Here is a 24,076-nt window from a genome sequence, read left to right as displayed (position 1 = left end):
TTGTATTGTCATCACATGTTAAAGCTGAATTCCGCATTAGGGGAAACAGCACCACTCTCAGCCCCAGCACCTTTGTTATTGTTTTGTGGACGAAACAGAGGTGAGATTCGTCGAGCAGTGTCAAAAAAATTGCAGTACATATTCTGCTGTTCTATCACACGTGCAGTGATGTCAAACAAACAGTGTTTGTTGCTTGCAGTAACTTCTTTGTTGTTGTAATATCCCAAACAGATGTGTCAGATTCACCATTAACGATTCCAGCTTGAAATCCACCAGAGTGGTGTACGGTGTCCATATTAGGACAACATCACACGATATGGACACTGTACTGAATGAGTTAATCTCTGCATCCTGCTGAAACTGAACTCCACCACTCATAATCTCCTCTTGGGGCGGAAATAAATGATTGGTGCCTGAGCTATCTGGCTCCCCTCATCTGCTGTACACTCCAGGGTTCTGGGGATGTCTTTGCACGGCGTGTTAATGTCTCACCCTTTGAAGTGGCTCTGAGTTGTCTTCAGGTGTCACAACGTGTTGCTGGCCTAATGCAAGTGTGACTCTGACGAAGGAATCTTTTCCTGCGTGCCGAGCTATAATGTTGTTTTTTATGGGGTTCCAAATTCTGTTTAGTTGATGTTATTGTAATTATGTTTTGATAACCATACTGTAATTAGGAGCTTTATTGACATGTGTAATGGGTTGAAAACAAAGTCACTAAAAACAGACACCCCTTTATTATTTGTAATTGTTTTAAACCAATTTGTTTATGTATTTGTCTTAATTAATCTAAATTGTATATTCTACATGGTTTAGCATTAGTAGTCCATCAGGCCAATAGATGGCGATGTTGCATTCTGGTAGTAGGAGAAACAGCATGTTCTGGCCAACCGCGCGCACCATTCTTCAGAATAAAGAAAGCGGCAGAACTTTGCAGACGTAAACTTATGACCGTTCTTTTTACTATTACAGGTACTGTATGTAACAGAACTTCAAAACTTTCTAATATCGAAAGAATATGTAATAACATGCTATTTAACAACTTTGTCAAGGTATTATCACATTAGGAAAGGTTTTGTGTTGTTTTTGTGTCGAACTGAGTGAGAGAAGAACGTGATTTACAATGAGTGAGAGTACATGTTAGCTTGATGCTAGCTGAGGAAAAAAACGATTTGCAAGTCACAGAGACTGTGTTTACTGAGTAGCTTACTTGTACTGGATTTTGTCTAGGAGATTTTATAAAGAATCCAGTTTTTAGGGATTTCTGAGTTTGTTTTACACGTTATTGGTTTTGTATAAAATTGTGCTCACGAGCTGGTAAACTGGCCGCGTACGCTCTGTCTGGAGCGTGGACTTTTAGTGCAGACAGTGCAGGTGCATGAGAGAGAGAGACGATTTTACAGAGGTGCTACTATCTTAAAGCTGAATGTATTGTTGTCAGTTTTCTATATTGGTAGCGGTATATAGAAAAACATTGTTATTTTTGTCTTCATATATGTGTTCCTATTGTATGAATGTGAAATACATTTTGGTTTTCATGTGAAATCATACAGTAAGACAGGGTTATTTGTGGAACGTTTTTGAATTCTGCTTTAGGTTAAGTGCATTTATGTTGTGTAATTTAAAGTGTGCACTTGTTTGATGTGAATGTTTTAAAAGTACGAACAAGAAAATAGACAATTGAACAAGAGAACAAAATAACGTTCTTCCGAATAAAGAAAGCGCCAGAACTTTTCAGACGTAAACTTGTGTTTTACTATTACAGGCCACCTCAGCTACAGACTGAGGCCAGTAACACATGCACAAGACAGTGATAACATCATGTATTATAGTTTAGTTTTATTTTGCAAACATGGCAGCTAAAAGCTGATTTACATGTACAAGTACCAACAACATCTTCCTGAACAACAGTGTGTTGGTTGATGTACTGTGTTGGAGCATAAGGCTTCACCGTAAGAAAAACACAGTCAACTCGTGAGTCCTATTAGAGGGCAAAAGCAGTGACATGATCTTAATCAGAATGACAAGCACATAGAAAATGTCAAATTACCCCAACACAGTCTGAGATAGGAATTGATTTGGTTAGATGATGGTTATCAATATTAATTATTTAATTAGACTTCAATCACCAATTAAGTGCACTGCTTCCTGCAGGGATGGGAGAGAACGTCACACTATATTGAATAATTCCCCCCGCAGCTGCAGACATTGCCTAAAGCTGATCGCTCTCTCTCTTTCACACACACACACACACACACACACACACACACACACACACACACACACACACACACACACACACACACACACACACACACACACACATAGTAGATTCCTATACAAAACATGATGAATCACTGGATAAAAATAGCCAGTGAAACACAAATAAACAACAACTCAACTTCGTCTTAGTATTGACGGAAATCTAGCCAGCAAGACACTAGTCCCATTAGGAGTGGATCCCATCGCAGGCTTAGAGCCCAGTCCCTATCCTCCAGTCCCTCAGTGCATTAATCTGTCAGGCAGGCTGCCTGGCCTCACATGATGGCCCTGCTTAGGCAGAGGATCTCCCTTCTGACCCCCGGGCTACAGGGGCCTGAAATTACCACCAGTCTGACTCTTTGTATCTGTCACAGGCCACAGCTACAGGGATGGATGGGATTAACACAGGGAAATCTACTCCACATTTCAATCAGCTGTTAGGAGCCTGGGCTGCTGGACAGGGTCTGCCCAGGGAGCAACCCAGAGAGAGGGGGTGCTGATAGAGGATGTTTGGACGGAGGAGGGGTTGGGGCTGGAAGAGAGGATGAACAGGGGAAAGGAAAGACCTTATGGTGTAAAATGTATAGGATATATCTTATCAACCCCGTCCTAAAGCAACCTACAGCAGATGTTTGAAGGCAAACTGGATTTATCAGCTTCAGACATGCTAGACTCTCCTGGTCACGGTAGCGGTGAAGGTTTGTTGATCTCCAGGGGTGGCTGGAGAGAAGGTAGTGCAAATACATTTTGCAAGTATAATTCACCTGCCACAAATACTAGGCTAGAAGGTTACAAACCACACTATTTTCTCAATTTCCATATTCTCTACTTCTGTGATTTGTCAGCTCCCCAACATGTCTGGAAGTAATGTCCTCTACAAACCATGAACAGGCGACAGCAGTGTCCTTGAGTAGAAATTCAGTGTCCTTGAGGTGAGTAGACTTTTCTGTAAACACGTCCACAAGATGCTAAGGCGGAAAAAGCATTATCAGTAATCCATGTAGCCTTATGATGCTTAGATATCTCAACCGATGTATCCAATGGTAATCAGATGTTCAATCAACTTAAATGAAATACAATAAACACTAAATAGGATGATGGCTATATAGCTTTCCTTAGAATAGCACACATGCAGCCTTTTAGAACGCTTTTCAGGTGTCAATGCTAGTAACGCATTGCAAGGGGCCATTACCATATGTTTCAGGCATTGTCATTAGCAGGCTATTTGTCGGTCAGAGGACCTGTGGAAACACAGAATAGGGGTGCTCATTCATCATAAGCATACAACAGCAGTTCAGGCACTCACAAAGCCCCATGTTTCTCCATTAATATTCATAGCTTCATTCGCATTGTTTCTCTCTCCATCTCTGAATATGCCTATGGAGAACTGTTCATTGCCTATTCTCAGTAATTGTTATATTATGCGAGAGCGTTTTTAGTGTCACTTTGCCACTTGAAATAATGGTGTTGGTTAATAGGTAATATATACACTCACCGGTACCGGGTCTGACCCCGCTTTGCCTCCAGAACAGCCTGAATTCTTCGGGGCATGGATTCTATAAGTCGGAAACATTCCACAGGGATGTTGTTCCATGCTGACGTGATGACATTCCAAAGTTTCTGCAGCGGTACACCACCGCCATCAACCTGTGCCGTTGACTCCAGGCAGGATAGTTCCATGGATTAATCCTGCTTACGCCAAATCCTGACTCTGCCATCATCATGACCCAACAGGAACCAGGATTCGTGGGACCAGGTGATGTTTTTCCACTCCACAATTGTTCAGCATTGGTGATCGCGTGCCCACTGGAGCCACTTCTTCTTGTTTTTAGCTGATAGGAGTGGAACCCGGTGTGGTCGTCTGCTGCAATATTCCATCCGTGTCAAGGATCAAGTTGTGCGTTCCGAGATGTCATTCTGCACACCACTGTTGTACTGTACTGTTATTTGCCTGTTTGTGGCCCGCCTGTTAGCTTGCACGATTTCTTGCCATTGTCCTCGACTTCTTTAATAAACGAGCTGTTTTAGCCCACAGGACTGCCACTGACTGGATGTTTTTTGTTTGTTGGACCATTCTCGGGAAAACCTAGACACTGTCGTGTATATGCCCAGGAGGTCAGCTGTTTCTGAGATACTGGATCTGGCGTGCCTGGCACGACGATCACACCACGCTCAAAGCCATGGCCACGTGACTCACTGTCTGTAGGAGTGAACCATTTTCGTGAACGGGGTGGTGTAGCTAATAAACTGGCTGGTGAGTGTACTGTATGTCGGAGGTGCCAGCCAGTTGTGTAAATTTAATTAAGATCAACCTTTTTCGTGTGATATGCTTACATTGAATGCAGGAGCCTTATCTTCATTAATTATTGTGTGCTTACTTTTATTTAGCATGATCCATTTTGGTTTGCTGTTCTCTTTCTTTGTGTTTCACGAATTGAATTGACTGGCTGGTCTCTTCGGCGACGGACTAAACGTGAAATTAATGTAGGAGAATATAACACATTAGATCTGGTAAAAGATCTAGAAGATTTTCATCATCTTTGAAATGCAAGAGAAAGGCCACAATATAATATTGCAGTTTAGACGCAATTTAGATTTGTATGACATTCCTGGGAGTGTGTAAACTTACATTTTGTGTTACCATATCATTTTTATATGTTCTCTATAGTTATGTACTTGAAAATGTATCAGTTGACCAATTCGGCACATTTGGGTAGACTTGATACAAAATAGTCCAGTATTGCAACGCTTCACTGGATCAATCTGAAACTTTGCACACACACTGCTTCCATCTAGTGGCCAAAATCTAAATTGTGCCTAAACTGCAATATTATCTTTTGGCCTTTCTCTTGCATTTCAAAGATGATAAAAAACTAAAATAAATAAAAAACGCATGTTTTTTTGTTAGTATTATCTTTTACCAGATCTAATGTGTTATATTCTCCTACATTAATTTCACATTTCCACAAACTTCAGTGTTTTATTTCAAATCGTATCAAGAATATGCATATCCTTGCTTCAGTTCCTGAGCTACAGGCAGTTAGATTTGGGTATGTCATTTTAGGCGAAAATTGAAAAAAATGGGTCCGATCCTTAAGAGGTTAAAGAACTGCAACGCTGCTGGGTTTTTCACGTTCAAGTTTCCCTTGTGTATCAACAATGGTCCATCACCCAAAGGACATCCAGCCAACTTGACACAACTGTGGGAAGCATTGCAGTCAACATGGGCCAGCATCCCTGTGGAATGCTTTCAACACCTTGTAGTCCAAGCCCCAATAAATTGAGGCTGTTCTGAGGGCAAAATGGGATGCAACTCAATATTAGGAAGATGTTCCTAATGTTTTATACACAGTGTATGCCACTTAAGCTGAAATATTAGTTATGTCTCTATCAACAAACATTCCTGAAACACAAAAGGTGGTGCCTAAAACAAACAAATTTGGCCCATAACTCAAACAAGTAAATCCATGGATGGGCTCACACCACTTGCTAGTCGTACTCTATTACATTTACGTCATTTAGCAGACGCTCTTATCCAGAGCGACTTACAAATTGCTATAACTCTGTCCCTAATTCAGTATGAATAGTACAGACCCACCTCTCAGAGTAGTACAGACCCACCTCTGAATAGTACAGACCCACCTCTGAGTAGTACAGACCAATCTCTCAGGGTAGTACAGACCCACCTCTAAGTAGTACAGACCCACCTCTGAGTAGTACAGACCCATCTCTCAGGGTAGTACAGAACCACCTCTGAGTAGTACAGACCCACCTCTAAGTAGTACAGACCCACCTCTGAGTAGTACAGACCCACCTCTAAGTAGTACAGACCCACCTCTGAGTAGTACAGACTCACCTCTGAGTAGTACAGACCCACCTCTGAGTAGTACAGACCCATCTCTCAGAGTGGTAAAGACCCACCTCTCAGGGAAGCTAACCCTCATGTTACTAAATGGCTCCACAGACAAATTCATCACTGACTCATCCGTGCCGTTTACAGTGTTTAATAGTTTGACAGTTCCTGTTTATGTCGTGTCACTTCCCATCACAACTGGCCTCTGCTACTACAGCCAGTCTTCGTCAATCAATGGGCTGCACTTGGGATGTGCCAGTAGCAGCGCTGGACATGATTAAAAATGTCCGCCCAGTTTCCTGGCTGGACTGTAAGACCATTTAGGGTTTGGAACTGAGGTCACCAGCGGTGACAGATGTAAGGACACCAGTGTGTCCCATACCATTCTACCATACTGACCATGGACCAGGTGCATGTAGTCACAGTAGCCATTTAATTGGTCTAGCAAGGGGTGGTAGGTAGCCAGATGCTAAGGAGTTGGACCTGTAGCCGGAACGTTGCCTTTTAAATCCCGGGCCAGACACTAGAAAAAAGGGGGGAAATGTATCTGGCAACTGGAGGGCTGCTGGGTTCTTATCCTAATAACATTATCCTACCATTGGGCCCTTGAGCAAGGCCCTTAACCCCACAACATGCTCTACATCCAGTGGCGTGGCGCTGCACTGTAGCTTGACCCTGTGCTCCTCTCAACTGTGTCTGTGGTAGGTTGAGAAATAGAGAGAGCAGAAGACAAATGTATGTGGTTCACTGTGACAATTTTACATTTTAGTCATTTAGCAGACGCTCTTATACAGAGCGACTTACCGTTAGTGAGCGCATACATTTTCATACTGGCCCCCCGTGGGAAACAAACCCACAACCCTGGCGTTGCAAGCACCATGCTCTACCAACTGAGCTACAGGGGACTGTAGTTGTGTTGTATTGAAGCCTATAGGCCTTGAGATATAAAACCAATGGTCGAATACAAACTCGTTATTTTCTTGTGCTGTGATAAAACATTGATAACTTCAATCGAGAGAGATTTAAACTGACAGCTTGTGTAATCAGAAGCTGGGAAAGATGGCATCCTCACCAGAGTACCTCTCTCCCCAGTCGCTCCTTGTTGCCCTCTCCAGTCATTGTGTTAAGATGACCGATTAACCACCGCATGATCCAGCAAATGGAAGGATAGTTATACAAGCTTGCACTTTGCATGCTGTCACTATTCAACCTTCAGCCACACTTCTTTCAGAGAACAGTTCAAGTAGAGAAAGAGAGGATGAGACGGGGAGAGAGAGCATGTGCAAAGACGAAAGCCAATGCAATCAATAAGATAAAGTATATAACACAACCAATAATTCCCAGGGTATCTCATTAATCGTAACATAGCTCTTATTACGCTGAGTGCAGGTTTCTCCAGCTGGGTCACTTTGTCTGCTTTATTGAAATTCAGCCAAGAGGGGGAGGTGAGACAGTTTAGAGTGAAACTTGGACTTCAGCAGTATGTATGTGGGTCGATTGGTATGTGGGTCACCCCCAAAGTGGACTTCAGCAGTAGGTATGTGGGTTGATGGGTCAACCCCAGAGTGGACTGAAAGTGATGTAGTTGTTTACACTTCAGTTTGTGGGACTCTTAGATGTTTGTTGTACTATAGAATTGGAAAGATATTCCAAAGTCACCTAAATATCGATCAGGATCCTTATGGCAGCGCATGATACAGATGTAGGATCTTAATTTGATCATCCTGTTGATGCAGCAAATTTCCTGCACAGCAGGAAATGCAAACTTGTAGTTTATTCAAGGGTGAAAAAGGCTTCTAAAGTTTGTAATTTTCACTTTAAAATGTCGGAATTGATTTGCCCTAACTAAAAATGTATAAACCCCTACAAAAATGTAAAATAATTTATTATCCACACAATAATTCACATTTCCTGTTTCTGCAGGATTGTTTTCCTGCTCTGAGAATCTGGTCAAATTTAGATCCTACATATTGTATATTACTCTCCTATTTCTATTTATAATTGGTTTCCTCTCACTGTGCTGGATGATACTTTACCAAGTGTTTATACTTGCATAGTATACAAACAAGTTATGAGGGGGTTTCATGAGGAACGGCATGGTTTGTGTTGGTCATGTATTTCCGCTTTCTAGGATGTATGGGGATGTATTGTGTGTTATTGTAGACACGGGTTGACACTGGGCCCTCACTCACTCTTCCCTCTGTGTGTGGGGAGAATGATGGCTCATCGCTGTGTGCCCTTGAAGGCAAGATGTCTGTACCTAGTATATCCATCACAATCAACGCCAGATCATTTATATTAAATGCTTTTTTTAAAGCTACGCCGGTGGTGCGCCTCATTGTACGTGCCTGTGAGTCAAGTGTGAATTTAAATAACGCAATAAACAGTGTGGCTCTCCGTAACCCTATTTACAGCCTCACTTCCTGCTAGGCAGAGGAAAAAGAAAGGGAAGGTTGGGAGAAGGTTGGGAGAAAGTTGGGAGAAGGTTAGGAGACGGGTGGGAGAAGGTTGGGAGAAGGTTGGGAGAAGGTTAGGAGACGGTTGGGAGAAGGTTGGGAGAAGGTTGGGAGAAAGTTATGAGACGGTTGGGAGAAGGTTGGGAGAAGGTTGCATACTGACCCACCTGGGTCGTATTCATTAGGGACCAAATGGAAGAAAACGGACTGAAACAGGGAGGGGCTACTTGGACTTGTCCAATAACAAACTCTAATTTTCGTTTTTTTATTTCAAAACGTTCCATTGAATGCCCTATCGAACACAAACCTGTTCCTTATTCTAAAGGTGCCGTGGCTTCCAGCCATAAAGGTGAGCAAAATCCATTAGAGTGGTCTTTGGTTTACAAAGACTGATATTGGACATTTACATAAATGCTATGTCTGTTGGTCTTTCCATTAATCTCAATGACATTTAAGCACTGTAATTTATTTATATATTGCCCTCTTTAATGTGGAATTAATTAGATTAAGGGTTATTAGCATATAGCACAGGTGTAGCTGGTGATTTCGAGATTTGGATTACTGTCCCTTGGCTGCAATTGAGGTCAACACCTAGCTAAATCCTCATTGAGGTTGGCTAACAATGTGCTAACAATGTTGTCAAAATGCTGATAATGTGGGGCGGGGGGGGGTTCAGATAGCCACTATGGACATATTAATCCTAACTTGAGATTCAGATAACCACTGCAGACATTTTAATCCTAATTTGAGATTCAGATAACTACTATGGACATATTAATCCTAATTTGAGAACAACACAAATAATTTGGACTTTCACGTAAATCAAGCAGTGCGAAAATGTAGCTGTTGTAATACTCTTGATGTAATCTATGCTAGGAAGTCACCTCGTTCACTCAGATCTCAAAGCATCACAAAACACAAACATTTGATCATGCTGTGCCATATATACACCCTGATGTAACTGCAACGTAACCTCACTTTGCATAGTGAATCATTAAATTAACCTTGAAATACGGACTGATGAACAAGAATATGAGTAAGTCTTTCTGAGATGTGTAACTTGGAGGAAAGTGTCACACTTTAATTGGCTAGTCCATCTGTAGATGCTCTACAGATGGTCATACTACCAACAAACATACTATCAACAAACATCTTATCTAAGAAACGGATTATCTGTTGATAAGCAACTGCTTGCTAATGTCACATTAGGCTAAGGTTTAGAATAAGGGTTAGGGTAATGGTTAAGGTTAGAGTTAGGGCTGGGGTTAGGGTAAGGGTTAAGGTTAGGGTTAGGATAAGGGTTAATGGTTAGGATAAGGATTAAGGCTAGGGTTAGGGCTAGGGTTAGGGTTAGTAGATAGTTAGTTGAAATGTTTCTGATAGTCTATAGATAGTCTATAGAGCATCTACAGATGGACTATCCAAAAAAAGTGTTAGCTTTCCCTATCACATCAATCACATGGTTGAATAATGCTGATTCATGCACATATTGTTGTAATGTTCTTACTGCAATGCATGAATCACTAAATCGCCACATTTAATGTGACTCGTTGCAGTATATGACATCAGTGTGGAATGAATATGATCAGATTGAAACAGTGATTAGTGTGAGACATGATCAGAGTGAGACAGTGATCAGGGTGAGACAGGATCAGAGTGAGAAAGGATCAGAGTGAGACAGGATCAGTGTGAGACAGGATCAGAGTGAGACAGGATCAGAGTGATACATGATCAGTGTGAGACAGGATCAGGGTGAGACAGGATCAGAGTGAGACAGTGATCAATGTGAGACAGGATCAGGGTGAAAAAGGATCAGAGTGAGACAGGATCAGAGTGAGACAGGATCAGTGTGAGACAGTGATGTGGATTAGACAGGATCAGGGTGAGACAGCATCAGAGTGAGACAGGATCAGAGTGAGACAGGATCAGTGTGAGACAGGATCAGAGTGAGACAGGATCAGTGAGAAACAGGACCAGAGTGAGACAGGATCAGAGTGAGACAGTGATCAGGGTGAGAGAGGATCAGGGTGAGACAGGATCAGAGTGAGACAGGATCAGAGTGAGACAGGATCCGTGTGAGACAGGATTAGTGTGACACAGGATCAGAGTGAGACAGGATTCAATGAGAGACAGGATCTGTGTGAGACAGGATCAGTGTGAGACAATGATTTGGGTGAGACAGGATCAGGGTGAGACAGCATCAGAGTGAGACAGGATCAGAGTGAGACAGGATCAATGTGAGACAGGATCACAGTGAGACAGGATCAGTGTGAAACAAGATCAGAGTGAGACAGGATTAGAGTGAGACATGATCAGAGTGAGACAGTGATCAGGGTGAGACAGGATCCATGTGAGACAGGATCAGTGTGAGACAGGATCAGAGTGAGACAGGATTCAATGAGAGAAAGGATCGGGGTGAGAAAGGATCAGAGTGAGACAGGATCAGAGTGAGACAGGATCTGTGTGAGACAGGATCAGTGTGAGACAGGATCAGATGAGACATTGATTTGGTTGAGACAGGATCAGGGTGAGACAGCATCAGAGTGAGACAGGATCAGAGTGAGACAGGATCAGTGTGAGACAGGATCAGAGTGAGACAGGATCAGTGTGAAAAAGGATCAGAGTGAGACAGGATCAGTGTGAAACAGTGATTTGGTTGAGACAGGATCAGGGAGAGAAAGCATCAGAGTGAGACAGGATCAGAGTGAGACAGGATCAGTGTGAGACTGGATCAGAGTGAGACAGGATAAGTGTGAAACAGGATCAGAGTGAGACAGGATCAGAGTGAGACATGATCAGAGTGAGACAGTGATCAGTGTGTTCCACAGTAATACCCTGAAATGTATATGCATGTACAGTGAGTGAAGAAAGTATTTGATCCCCTGCTGATTTTGTACATTTGCCCACTGACAAAGAAATGATCAGTCTATAATTTTTATGGTAGGTTTATTTGAACAGTGAGAGACAGAATAACAACAACAAAATCCAGAAAAACGCATGTCAAAAATGTTAAAAATTGATTTGCATTTTAATAAGGGAAATAAGTATTTGACCCCTCTGCAAAACATGACTTACTACTTGGTGGCAAAACCCTAGTTGGCAATCACAGAGGTCAGACGTTTCTTGTAGTTGGCCACCAGGTTTGCACACATCTCAGGAGGGATTCTGTCCCACTCCTCTTTGCAGATCTTCTCCAAGTCATTAAGGTTTCGAGGCTGACGTTTGGCAACTCGAACCTTCAGCTCCCTCCACAGATTTTCTATGGGATTAAGGTCTGGAGACTGGCTAGGCCACTCCAGGACCTTAATGTGCTTCTTCTTGAGCCAATCCTTTGTTGCCTTGGCCGTGTGTTTTGGGTCATTGTCATGCTGGAATACCCATCCACAACCCATTTTCAATGCCCTGGCTGAGGGAAGGAGGTTCTCAAGATTTGACTGTACATGGCCCCGTCCATCGTCCCTTTGATGCAGTGAAGTTGTCCTGTCCCCTTAGCAGAATAACACCCCCAAAGCATAATGTTTCCACCTCCATGTTTGACGGTGGGGATGGTGTTCTTGGGGTCATAGGCAGCATTCCTCCTCCTCCAAACACGTTGAGTTGATGCCAAAGAGCTCCATTTTGGTCTCATCTGACCACAACACTTTCACCCAGTTCTCCTCTGAATCATTCAGATGTTCATTGGCAAACTTCAGACGGCCCTGTATATGTGTTTTCATGAGCAGGGGGACCTTGCGGGCGCTGCAGGATTTCAGTCCTTCACGGCATAGTGTGTTACCAATTGTTTTCTTGGTGACTATGGTCCCAGCTGCCTTGAGATCATTGACAAGATCCTCCCGTGTAGTTCTGGGCTGATTCCTCACCGTTCTTGTCAGTAGGTGCTGTAGGTGGGTGTGGTGCAGGAATCAGGCGCAGGACGCAGAAACTTAGTCCAAAAGACTTTAGTGAACAATCACTTAGAACACGAGCCAAAAAGCCCGGAAGCGAGAAAATACGCACACAGGCGTAAAATAAAATGCGCACGAACATGTGCAAGAACCCTCCCAAACAGAGGAGGAAAACAACGAAGCACAGACAACCAACAGTAGCGCAATCACACACAACACCTGACAAACACAACGAGAACGTATAGGACAATAATGAACGCTAAACAATAACAGGTGTACAACATCAAGACAAAACCAAACGAACATCGAAACATACAACGGTGGCAGCTAGTACTCCGGAGACGACGACCGCCGAAGCCTGCCCGAGCAAGGAAGAGAGGCAGCCTCGGCCGAAACCGTGACAGTTCTCATGATCATTGCAACTCCACGAGGTGAGATCTTGCATGGAGCCCCAGGCCGAGGGAGATTGACAGTTATTTTGTGTTTCTTCCATTTGCGAATAATCGCACCAACTGTTGTCACCTTCTCACCAAGCTGCTTGGTGATGGTCTTGTAGCCCATTCCAGCCTTGTGTAGGTCTACAAACTTGTCACTGACATCCTTGGAGAGCTCTTTGGTCTTGGCCATGGTGGAGAGTTTGGAATCTGATTGATTGATTGCTTCTGTGGACAGGTGTCTTTTATACAGGTAACAAACTGAGATTAGGAGCACTCTCTTTAAGAGTGTGCTCCTAATCTCAGCTTGTTACCTGTATAAAAGACACCTGGGAGCCAGACATTTTTCTGATTGAGAGGGGGTCAAATACTTATTTCCCTCATTAAAATGCAAATCAATTTATAACATTTTTGACATGCATTTTTCTGGATTTTTTTGTTGTTATTCTGTCTCTCATTGTTCAAATAAACCTACCATTAAAATTATAGACTGATCATTTTTGTGTCAGTGGGCAAACGTACAAAATCAGCAGGGGATCAAATACTTGTTTCCCTCACTGTATATCTGGCCTTTCATGAATTGGAATTTCCATGCTTTTCTGACTTTTTTTTCAGACGGATATGCCTCGCCGTTCACACGCAGGATTGCCACTGACTGCATAAATAGGTGAGCAAGATGTGCTTCATTAATATGGCTAACGCTCCCATTTTTCTTTTGCATTTGATACTGTAGGTGGATGTTGGTTTTATCATGGGATTTTCTGCTTGAGCTAGCAGATAGGCAAGTGTGATAGATTGCTTCAGAGCACAATATAATTGATTGAGATCATTGGTTTTTGTCTACTCCCGGTGATGGATTCAGTCACGTTGGCTGGGTTAGGGAGAGAGAGTATTCCTGGTTTTGACCTCCAGGCTCTACCAGACGATCCCTGAACAATATAAATATTCCACAGAAGATTAATACAGAAGATTAGGACTCACTTCAGCAACCAATGAAGAGGTGTGATGGCAAATGTTAAGAAGTCAGCCAAAATGGGAGATCTCTCACACATACACACATACACATGCGAGTATATGAACAGGAATGTGTACACACACACACACACACACACACACACACACACACACACACACACACACACACACACACACACACACACACACACACACACACACACACACACACACACACACACACACACACACACACACACACACACATGCTCAAGCACACACACACACACACACACACACACACAAATACAATTTGAATCTGGGTTCACCACGCCATACCATTTCAGGGGAACATTGAAATGGATTAATGAAGATGGATAGGATATCCAGGAATGTAATCCGCCCACTGTTAGCCATTGCTGGCCCCATCTTGGGCTCCTTGCACACTTTCTGTCACTTACTTACCCAACCAGCCAGCTACTGGTGCTGAATATGATGTTCTGCCCATGGCTCTGCCCTTGATTGCCCCACAAAGGCAGATGACCTAGGATGTAGAGAAGGAGCCCAGACATTCATGGTCATACCTTTGCAGATGACCAAAGTCAAGGTCTTTGGGGTTTGGCCTTTCCCAATCCCACTGGTCTAATCAATATGTCAATAGAGCACCGCCTCCTAATAACATATTTGCAGCCATAAATGTTAGGATTAACGATAACAAATGACGCGGCTCGCCTAGGTATGCCCCAGCGCTTCTCTCATGCATGACATTTCAGGCTAGGCGTCGGGTTCATTACCTCGGCAGTGTTAGGCATGGGGAAATTCAATCATACGCACCCAAAATAGCCCCATATTGAAAATATAGGTTACACTCTTAAAGATGCAGTCCGGGATCTTAAGCACTCACAAATTAGTAACATATTGTACGAATTGCATTTTGTAACATATCATACAAAATGGACGACGTAGTACACAATTGTGCCCAATTTTCAGGGACCCGTTTTGGCTCGTGAGCACTACTTTCAAAACTACTGGCTGAAATTATACAAAACCTTTGGAGCATCGCTTTAGTCAATACAGTCAGCAACTTCTTCTGAAATCTAAATGATATACACCCTGGGAGCATTCATTACTGTTTTGTCACACTGAGACTCAATACTTTTTTTTACTCCAAATAAAGAAAATAGAAGTAAATAAATCAATAGAGGTAAATAAAGAAATGGAGGTAAATAAAGAAATAGAGGTAAATAAATAAATAGAGTGGTAAATAAAGTAATTAATCGGTATATCTATTTGGATTGGTTTTTATTTTATGCCCAAAGGGATATCATTTGTTAATTGTCTATATAACAATTTATACAAATGCTAATTACACCAAAAGGCAAGTATAAAATTAAGGTAGGTCTCTGCTTGGCCATAAATATTGACCAGTAAATGTGTAGTACATGTGGAACTAGCAGGTAGTAAAGTACAAAGGTCTTGATCGCGATTGTAAACAGCGCTCATCCCACACACATGTAAACCAGATAACACACCTACTTCCCTGGTTCATCAAAGATTTCTACCCTTAAAGTGTTCATAAAGTGGAAATGTCAATTATTCGCCAGGATTAGACTTAATATCAGTGAATATGTATATGTCTACATGGACACGCATACTCCATCAATTAGTCTGTCCCATCATATATTCTCTGCAAAACTAATTTATTTTGCTAACAGACTACTTCAACACCTCACAACACATCTTAATATGCATCATTTTCTGGTATCTTGCTATAGGGCTGTAAGGGCTGTGGAAGAGCCTGCAGGGCAGTAGCAGCTAACGCATGCAGATGAGAAATGCAGCAATGTTGAAGGTGATGAAGATGACCCAGGAAGAGAGAGGAGAGGAGGATGAGGAGCTAGAGGAGGGCGGGGGGATGTACATGCAGGATCCTCAGCCGTGTCAGGGCTCCAGCTGGAGGGGCCTCCCTGGGATGGACGACATATCCATGGGCCCAGCGCTGGCTGACTGCACCTCTGCCTTTTCATTAGTCTAAAAACGACGCCCCTCCACCTAGTACTGAAATTAGATCACCTCCCAAATCACCTGACCCCTGAGGAGACTTCACTGTAAAGGAGTAAAACCAGCAGAGATGTGGTGTGTGTGTCTTCTCCCCATACCTACTACTGTCCTAGTTCTCCTGCCTCTAGTCTACTCTACACTGTAGCCTATACGCTAGTACTCTATCTATCTATCTATCTATCTATCTATCTATCTATCTATCTATCTATCTATCTATCTATCTATCTATCTGTCTGTCTGTCTGTCTGTCTGTCTGTCTGTCTGTCTGTCTGTCTGTCTGTCTGTCTGTCTGTCTGTCTGTCTGTCTGTCTGTCTGTCTGTCTGTCTGTCTGTCTGTCTGTCTGTCTGTCTGTCTGTCTGTCTGTCTGTCTGTCTGTCTGTCTGTCTGTCTGTCCGTCCGTCCGTCCGTCTGTCTCTGAGGTGCTATGGACTGTACACATTAATAATATTGGTAAGTTGCTCAGCATTCTGATGATTTGGTTGGTGACAGGCACACACTGGCGTTTTCTCACAGCCTCCAATCTGAGTGAATGTCGCTGCTAAGGAGTATGTCATAGGACACTTGGTGCAGCTGATGTTGAGTAATATGGCAACGTCCCATTAGAGCGACAAACAAACAAGCAATCCGACACCAAGTGTTCCATTAACAGCAGTACCGACAGTGATGTGGAACTCACACGGTAGACCTTTTCCATAGAGAAAATGACATGCAGAAGTGGGATGTCAGACATTTGTGGCTGTTGGCCTATGAATACATAGGAGGTAATCAACATTGTTTAAAATGCTACTTTGCATGTGCACGCATCATTAATTATATGCAAATGAGGCCGGGTGCTGGCTGCACCGCCATGACTCTCCTTGTAACCTGACAGTATAGCCGTCAAAGGAAGGTTACTATGGGAGGCAAAGTCATTAGTTTACTGCACACTTACATAAAGAGCAGAAATAAAAAATGTCTACTAGCGGTTGATGTATTATCCCCATGCAGTGCAGTCAGCTCCTACAGTTCATACACTGTTCAGCACATGCAGACCCTAAAGACGGTAACAATGAACCACTGTGTGTGAGTGTGTCATACATTGTGCCCTTATGGTATGGAGTACATGATCTGAGTTAGCCTTTAATGCATGGGTCTGATTTGAAATATACACGCGAGCAATTATGTATTTACTTGCATGACTCCAAAAAGAACATTTACATTTGACATTTACATTTTAGCAGACGCTCTTATCCAGAGCGACTTACAGTTAGTGAGTGCATAAATTGTTCATACTGGCCCCCCGTGGGAATCGAACCCACAACCCTGGCGTTGCAAGCGCCATGCTCTACTAATTGAGCTACAGGAGACATCTGTTGTTGACTTGAATGAAATTAGTTACGATAAAAAATGCAAAGTGTTCGACTTTCTTGGAATCACTTATTATGCTTTGCGGTCACATCATATACATTTTAATGTCCTCAGTGGACTGCTATACCATAGTGGCTCCCTGTGTTATAAGCACTCTTCCATTAAGTAAGCCCTATACATTGTGTCCCATGCTAATAAAGAAGAATATAATCCCTATACTAACACTTTAGTGTCACTTCAGTGTCAACAAAATATAACAATCATACTTTCAGTGAACTTCAATATCCATAATGCATTTGGGACACTCTAATAACAGTAATACACATATATAATTATTATTATTATTATTATATTTATTTATTATTATATAATGCATTATGAGGAATGGACTTAAATGAACCACTCAAACTCACTCCTAGCGTCTCTCTCTCTCTCTCTCTACTCAATAATGAATCAAAATGGCCGGAGGCGGAGAAAAGGTAGTCTGAGCAGTATAATAAACAGGAATGACACCTCAGAGTTTGAAAAGTTTAAAAAGCATCTAACAATCCAGCTTTTTCCTCCTTCCTGCAATGAATTCCTGAGTGTCTCATATCCTGTGAGAGAGAGGGCTAAGAAGACACTTTATGACAGGCGGCACCAGAAGCATAACTAGATGTGATGCATAACACATGAGAGAGACAGAGGCTGGGGTGTCATCAGGCAGAATGAGCAGGATTCATCAAGCACATCCGCAACCATCCACAAACATTTCACATGACGTCTGTCTCCCACTCTCCGGATGCTCCTTCTGTAACTCACAGGAGATGAGATGAGCAGACATATTAAACATTAGACATATTGGACAACTGAGCTGTTGCCCAATTAGTGCTGATCGGGTTGTTTATCAATTGCAGGTGTAATTTAGCTTAATTTAGAATATTGAATATTGTGTATCATTATGAATTATGTTCATAAAGCGTGCATGGGTGCGTGTGTCCTACGTGCTTGCGTGCGTGCAAGTGTCTGGAATAGTCAACGGTCCACCTTTACACAGTAACAAATATTCTAGACAAAAGCTACAAGCCCTTGACCAACAGGAAGAAACTGTCATGCCTGGTGATTCCATTCAACCCTCAGTAGTCCTCCTCAGTCCCTCTTCTTAACCCAATCTGCAGGGATGATGCAAGGAAAACCAGGGAAGACAAACTGCTGAGGTACTAAAATCACTTAAGTAGAGGAGAGACTAGCTTCCTCGTCTTGCCTTTTGGCTAATAAAAATGCTTACACACAATGAGAGAAATACACAAGAGCAATAAACACTTTATGTACAGCCAGCACTGGGGCTGAGGCTGGGGCTGAGACTGGGGCTGAGACTGGGGCCGGGGCTAGGACTGGGGACTGGGGCTATGGCTGAGCCTGAGGCTGGGGTTGGGACTGAGCCTGGGGCCTGGGGTAGGACTGGGGACTGGGGCTATGGCTGAGCCTGAGGCTGGGGTTGGGGCTGAGCCTGGGGCCTGGGGTAGGACTGGGGACTGGGGACTGGGGCTGGGGCTGGGGCTAGGACTGAGGCTGGGGCTGGGACTGGGACTGGGACTGGGGCTGGAGCTGGGACTGGGGGCTGGGACTGGGGCTAGGACTGTGTCTGGGACTGGGGCTAGGACTGAGGCTGGGGCTGGGACTGGGGCTGGGACTGAGGCTGGGGCTGGGGCTGGGGCTGGGGCTGGGGCTGGGGCTGGGACTGGAGCTGGGGCTGGGGCTGGGACTGGGACTGGGACTGGGACTGGGACTGGGACTGGGGCTGGAGCTGGGGACTGGGGACTGGGGACTGGGGACTGGGGACTGGGGCTGGGACTGAGGCTGGGACTGGGGCTGGGGACTGGGGCTGGGACTGGAGCTGGGACTGGAGCTGAGACTGGGGGCTGGGGACTGGGACTGGGGCTGGGACTGAGGCTGGAGCTGGGACTGGGGGCTGTGGACTGGGGACTGGGGGCTGGGACTGGGGGCTGGGACTGGGGTTCGGAGAAGCAGCAGAGAGGGGAAAAGAGGGGAAGGAGCCTGGAGAAGAAAAATAGATTGCATTAATTCAGCGCAATGATTTACTACAATTATGTAATCTGTCAGAGGGCTGTGACTGAGCAGTGAAGAGAGAGAACGGACGAGAGAGAGGGAGGGAGGAATAGAGAGAGGGAGGTAGAGAGAGAGAGAGAAAAATAGGAATATAATATTTAGCCTGGGTCTCTCATCCCAGCCCAGAGAGAGAGACTTCACTGCTCCACTACCACCCAGCCCAGAGAGAGAGACTTCACTGCTCCACTACCACCCAGCCCAGAGAGAGAGACTTCACTGCTCCACTACCACCCAGCCCACAGAGAGAGACTTCACTGCTCCACTACCACCCAGCCCAGAGAGAGAGACTTCACTGCTCCACTACCACCCAGCCCAGAGAGAGAGACTTCAATGCTCCACTACCACCCAGCCCAGAGAGAGAGACTTCACTGCTCCACTACCACCCATCCCAGAGAGAGAGACTTCACTGCTCCACTACCACCCAGCCCAGAGAGAGAGACTTCACTGCTCCACTACCACCCAGCCCAGAGAGAGAGACTTCAATGCTCCACTACCACCCAGCCCAGAGAGAGAGACTTCACTGCTCCACTACCACCCAGCCCAGAGAGAGAGAGGAAGAAAGAGAAGAGAGAAAGAGAGAGAGCGAGAGAGAGAGAGAGAGAGTGACAAAAAAAAAGCCACCCAGTGTAAATCCTAAAGTGTAAATCCAGCCAGGCAACAGCCCCCAGTGCTCCTATACCCTACACAGTGTAGCCATCCACATTCTCCTTCTCTGCTCAATGTTCCATGACAACAAGGTGAGACGGACAGCAGAGGTTAGCCCGAACAGCTGCTTCCTGGGCTGGAAATTCCAGGCATTGAGGACCATCTGTCCATATGTTCACTGATGTATGTGGGAGCCATCTATCAGGCTGCAGCTCTGCAGCTCTGCAGCTGCCGACCCTGTCAGGCCTGCTGCCTTCTGCAGGGCGCCCAACAATGAGAGCTACTTCTTCACTTTGTGTCACACAGAATGGCTGATTTGATTAAGTCCCGGGCTCTTATTATGTTAGGTAGGGGTGTAGAATTTCAAGGATAATCCATAATGCATGACCAGTTTTGTTGCCATGGCGACATAAATTCAAGGTTACCGGCTCAGACGCATAATTGGGTGTGCATTGAGCGCTGAAGAGGTGCTGTTAAAATTCTTCCCATGAAAGTGGAGCATCAATCATGCTGTCGCAGATTGCAAAGTACTCATAATCAGATGAAATGCCTCGCAGAGAGAGAAAATGTTAAGACAAACCAAAAGGCTTCCGTTGATAGAGAACGAGCCAACGCAGTGAACGCACACTGAGCCGGACCATTTGAAGGAAACCTTGCAGGGTTATTTTTTTCCCCTTTCATTTTTTTTTCTCTCACTTTCTTGTAAGTTGGTCTCACTTCATTTGGCCCTTATCTCGCTCTCCCAGGCAGCAATATACCCTGAGTCGGTGCACAGTTTGAAATGATGGGAATCAATTCTCACAAGAGATCAGGACCTCTAAGCAGAGCCTCCAGCTCACGCCTCATCAGACCCACTTCGACAACAGACAAAAGGGAAAAGATTGCTGCCCCTGTGTCTCTTCTGCTAACATTCCATTGATTTGATGCTGTTTTGGGAGCATAGACTCTAGACAGAGGGGGAGTAAGGGAGAGGTAGTAATGCCTGGATAGAAGATTTTCGTAATTTTTTCCCCTTTCTTTACAACTTTTGGCATCGGTAACAGGTATCAGATGAAAATTCCAAAGAGCTGATTGACGATACTATAGTGAAGCTACCTTTAGAGTTATAGTATAGTTGAAAGGCTTATGGATAGAAATCAGATCAGCTAATAATCATTAATCCAAGATTCGTGAGCACTTCTGATCTCTGACACAGGCTAGCTTAGCTATTCATGGCCTGAAGGCATATGCTGCATTAGTCTGTTCAATTTATCTCATATGTTTCTCTTTCTTGTCCCTTAAAAAAACATGGCAGTCCAATCTTTATTTTGATTTTACAGGAGAATCTCTCAGCAGATGTTGCGTTTACGTGTGTTGCCCCCATTGAATGACTTTATATGGCTAATTGGCACCTCTTTTACGAGAACCGTATTCTTCCACAGGTAAAATGTAAAGGACAGAGAGCATTCACTGGTCAGTTTATGGGCCTGTGGATTCAAACCAGCATGCTAACAAACCAGCATGCTATCAAACCAACATGCTATCCATAGGATTAATGGTATATTTGCCATATCTTAAATGTAAGCCTACTAGAAAGTGTCTGCCCTCAGTAATTCCACTACCCAAGAATAGTAAAGCCCCCTTTACTGGCTCAAACAGCCGACCAATCAGCCTGTTACCAAGCCTTAGTAAACCTTTGGAAAAAATTGTGTTTGACCAGATACAATGCTATTTTACTGTAAACAAATTGACTACAGACTTTCAGCACGCTTATAGGGAAGGACATTCAACAAGCACAGCACTTACACAAATCACTGATGATTGGCTGAGAGAAATCGATGATAAAAAGATTGTGGGAGCTGTTTTTCTAGACTTCAGTGTGACTGTGACATTATCTATCATAGTCTGCTGATGGAAAGACGTATGTGTTATGGCTTTACACCCTCTGCTATATTGTGGATAAAGAGTTACCTGTCTAACCGAACACAGAAGGTGTTTTTTAATGGAAACCACTCCAACATAATCCAGGTAGAATCAGGAATTCCCCAGAGCAGCTGTCTAGGCCCCTTACTTTTTTCAATCTTTACTAACGACATGCCACTTGCCTTGAGTAATGCCAGTGTGTCTATGTATGCGGATGACTCAACACTATACACGTCAGCTACTACAGCGAGTGAAATCACTGCAACACTTAACAAAGAGCTGCAGTTTATTTCAGAATGGGTGGCAAGGAATAAGTTAGTCCTAAATATTTAAAAAACTAAAAGCATTGTATTTGGGACAAATCATTGAATAAACCCTAAACCTCAACTAAATCATGTAACAAATCATGTGGAAATTGAGAAAGTTGAGGTGACTAAACTGCTTAGAGTAACCCTGGATTGTAAACTGTCATGGTCAAAACATGTTGATACAACAGTAGCTAAGATGGGGAGAAGTCTGTCCATAATAAAGCTCTGCTCTGCCTTTTTAACAACACTATCAACAAATCAGGTCCTACAGGATCTAGTTTTGTCGCACCTGGACTACTGTTCAGTCATGTGGTCAGGTGCCACAAAGAGGGACCTCGGAAAATTACAATCGGCTCAGAACAGGGCATCATGGCTGGCCCTTAAATGTACACGGAGAGCTAACATTATTACATTATTAATATGCAATGAAAATCTCTCATGGCTCATAGTGGAGGAGAGAGTGACTTCATCACTACGTGTTTTTGTAAGAAGTGTTGACATGCTGAATGCATTGAGCTGTCTGTTTATACTACTAGCACACAGCTTGGAGAACCATGCATACCCCACAAGACATGCCACCAGAGGGCTCTTCACAATCCCCAAGTCAAGAACAAACTATGGGAGGCGCACAGTACTACATAGAGCCATGGCTACATGGAACTCTATTCCACATCAGGTAACTGATGCAAGCAGTAGAATCAGATTTCAAAAACAGATAGAAATACACCTTATGGAACAGCTGGGACTGTGAAGAGACACACACAGGCACAGACACACATACACATGATAAGACACGCACTCTACACACACGTACACATGGATGTTGTATTGTAAGTATGTGATAGTGGAGTAGTGGCCTGAACGAATTGGGTAAAGTGTTATGAAAAATTAATGTCATGTAATATTTTATACTGTATATAACTGCCTTAATGTTGCTGGACCCCAGGATGTGGATCCTTAATAATAATACAAAATAATAATAATAATTTTTAAAAAAAAGATGCAGTTGACTTTTACTCCAGAAAAAGTCTGCACCACGCTAACTCGGCTAACTCGGAATGCAACACAGCGGCAAGCACATGAGAGTGTATCAGCAGTACACAGGCGTCAAATTAGAGCCTGAGAAGACACTGGCATGCAGGCCCATCACTGATCACCTTCAAAGGCCTGTGTGGGGAAGCCATTTTGTTTGAGAGTACAAATGGAAAACCTATAATTTTGATTAGGAGCACAGACACATTTCGGTTGAATGCATTCAGTTCCCTTTCTTTAAAGCCTTTTAACAGGGTACCACCAATAGGATGAGGATGGGGTTTTAATGAGCTCTTGTTCTCCCTACTGTTACAGGTGTGTGGAATGATGTGCCATTGAAGCTCAGTAGGATTAACACAGGTCTAACCCAGTCAATTAAAAATGAAAGCCATTTCACTGTATTGAATAGCTTACAACTGGCCTTTGTTGTTTTGTTGGTATGCTTTAGAGATGGCAACACACAACCTTCCTCTACTCAGAGCCTGCCCTGCTATCACTGAGTTATTGTACATTTGTAACATTGTGCTTTGAAATCTCAGCTCATTCTCGTTATTGCTGTTGGCCCTAGATGTAAATTGTGCCGTTAGATTTTGGGATTTTGGTGTTAAGCTCATTGCCAGGCTTGATATAATAATCAGAGTTACTCCCCTCTAACCCTGAGAGGGCTAGACTCCCCTGTCCTCTGTGTGAACCCAGGATACTGCCCCATGTGTTGTGTCCACCCGTTCCCCTTGAAATGGGACTGATGTGTAGCATGTGTGCCTAATGTGTGTCAGTGTTACTAGATTGTGACTTGCTCGTGTGTAGTTATGTGTTGTTCCATTCCATACT

Source organism: Coregonus clupeaformis, chromosome 25 (assembly GCF_020615455.1).
Source record: "Coregonus clupeaformis isolate EN_2021a chromosome 25, ASM2061545v1, whole genome shotgun sequence".
Lineage (NCBI taxonomy): Eukaryota > Metazoa > Chordata > Actinopteri > Salmoniformes > Salmonidae > Coregonus > Coregonus clupeaformis.
This window is presented reverse-complemented; position numbering follows the sequence as displayed.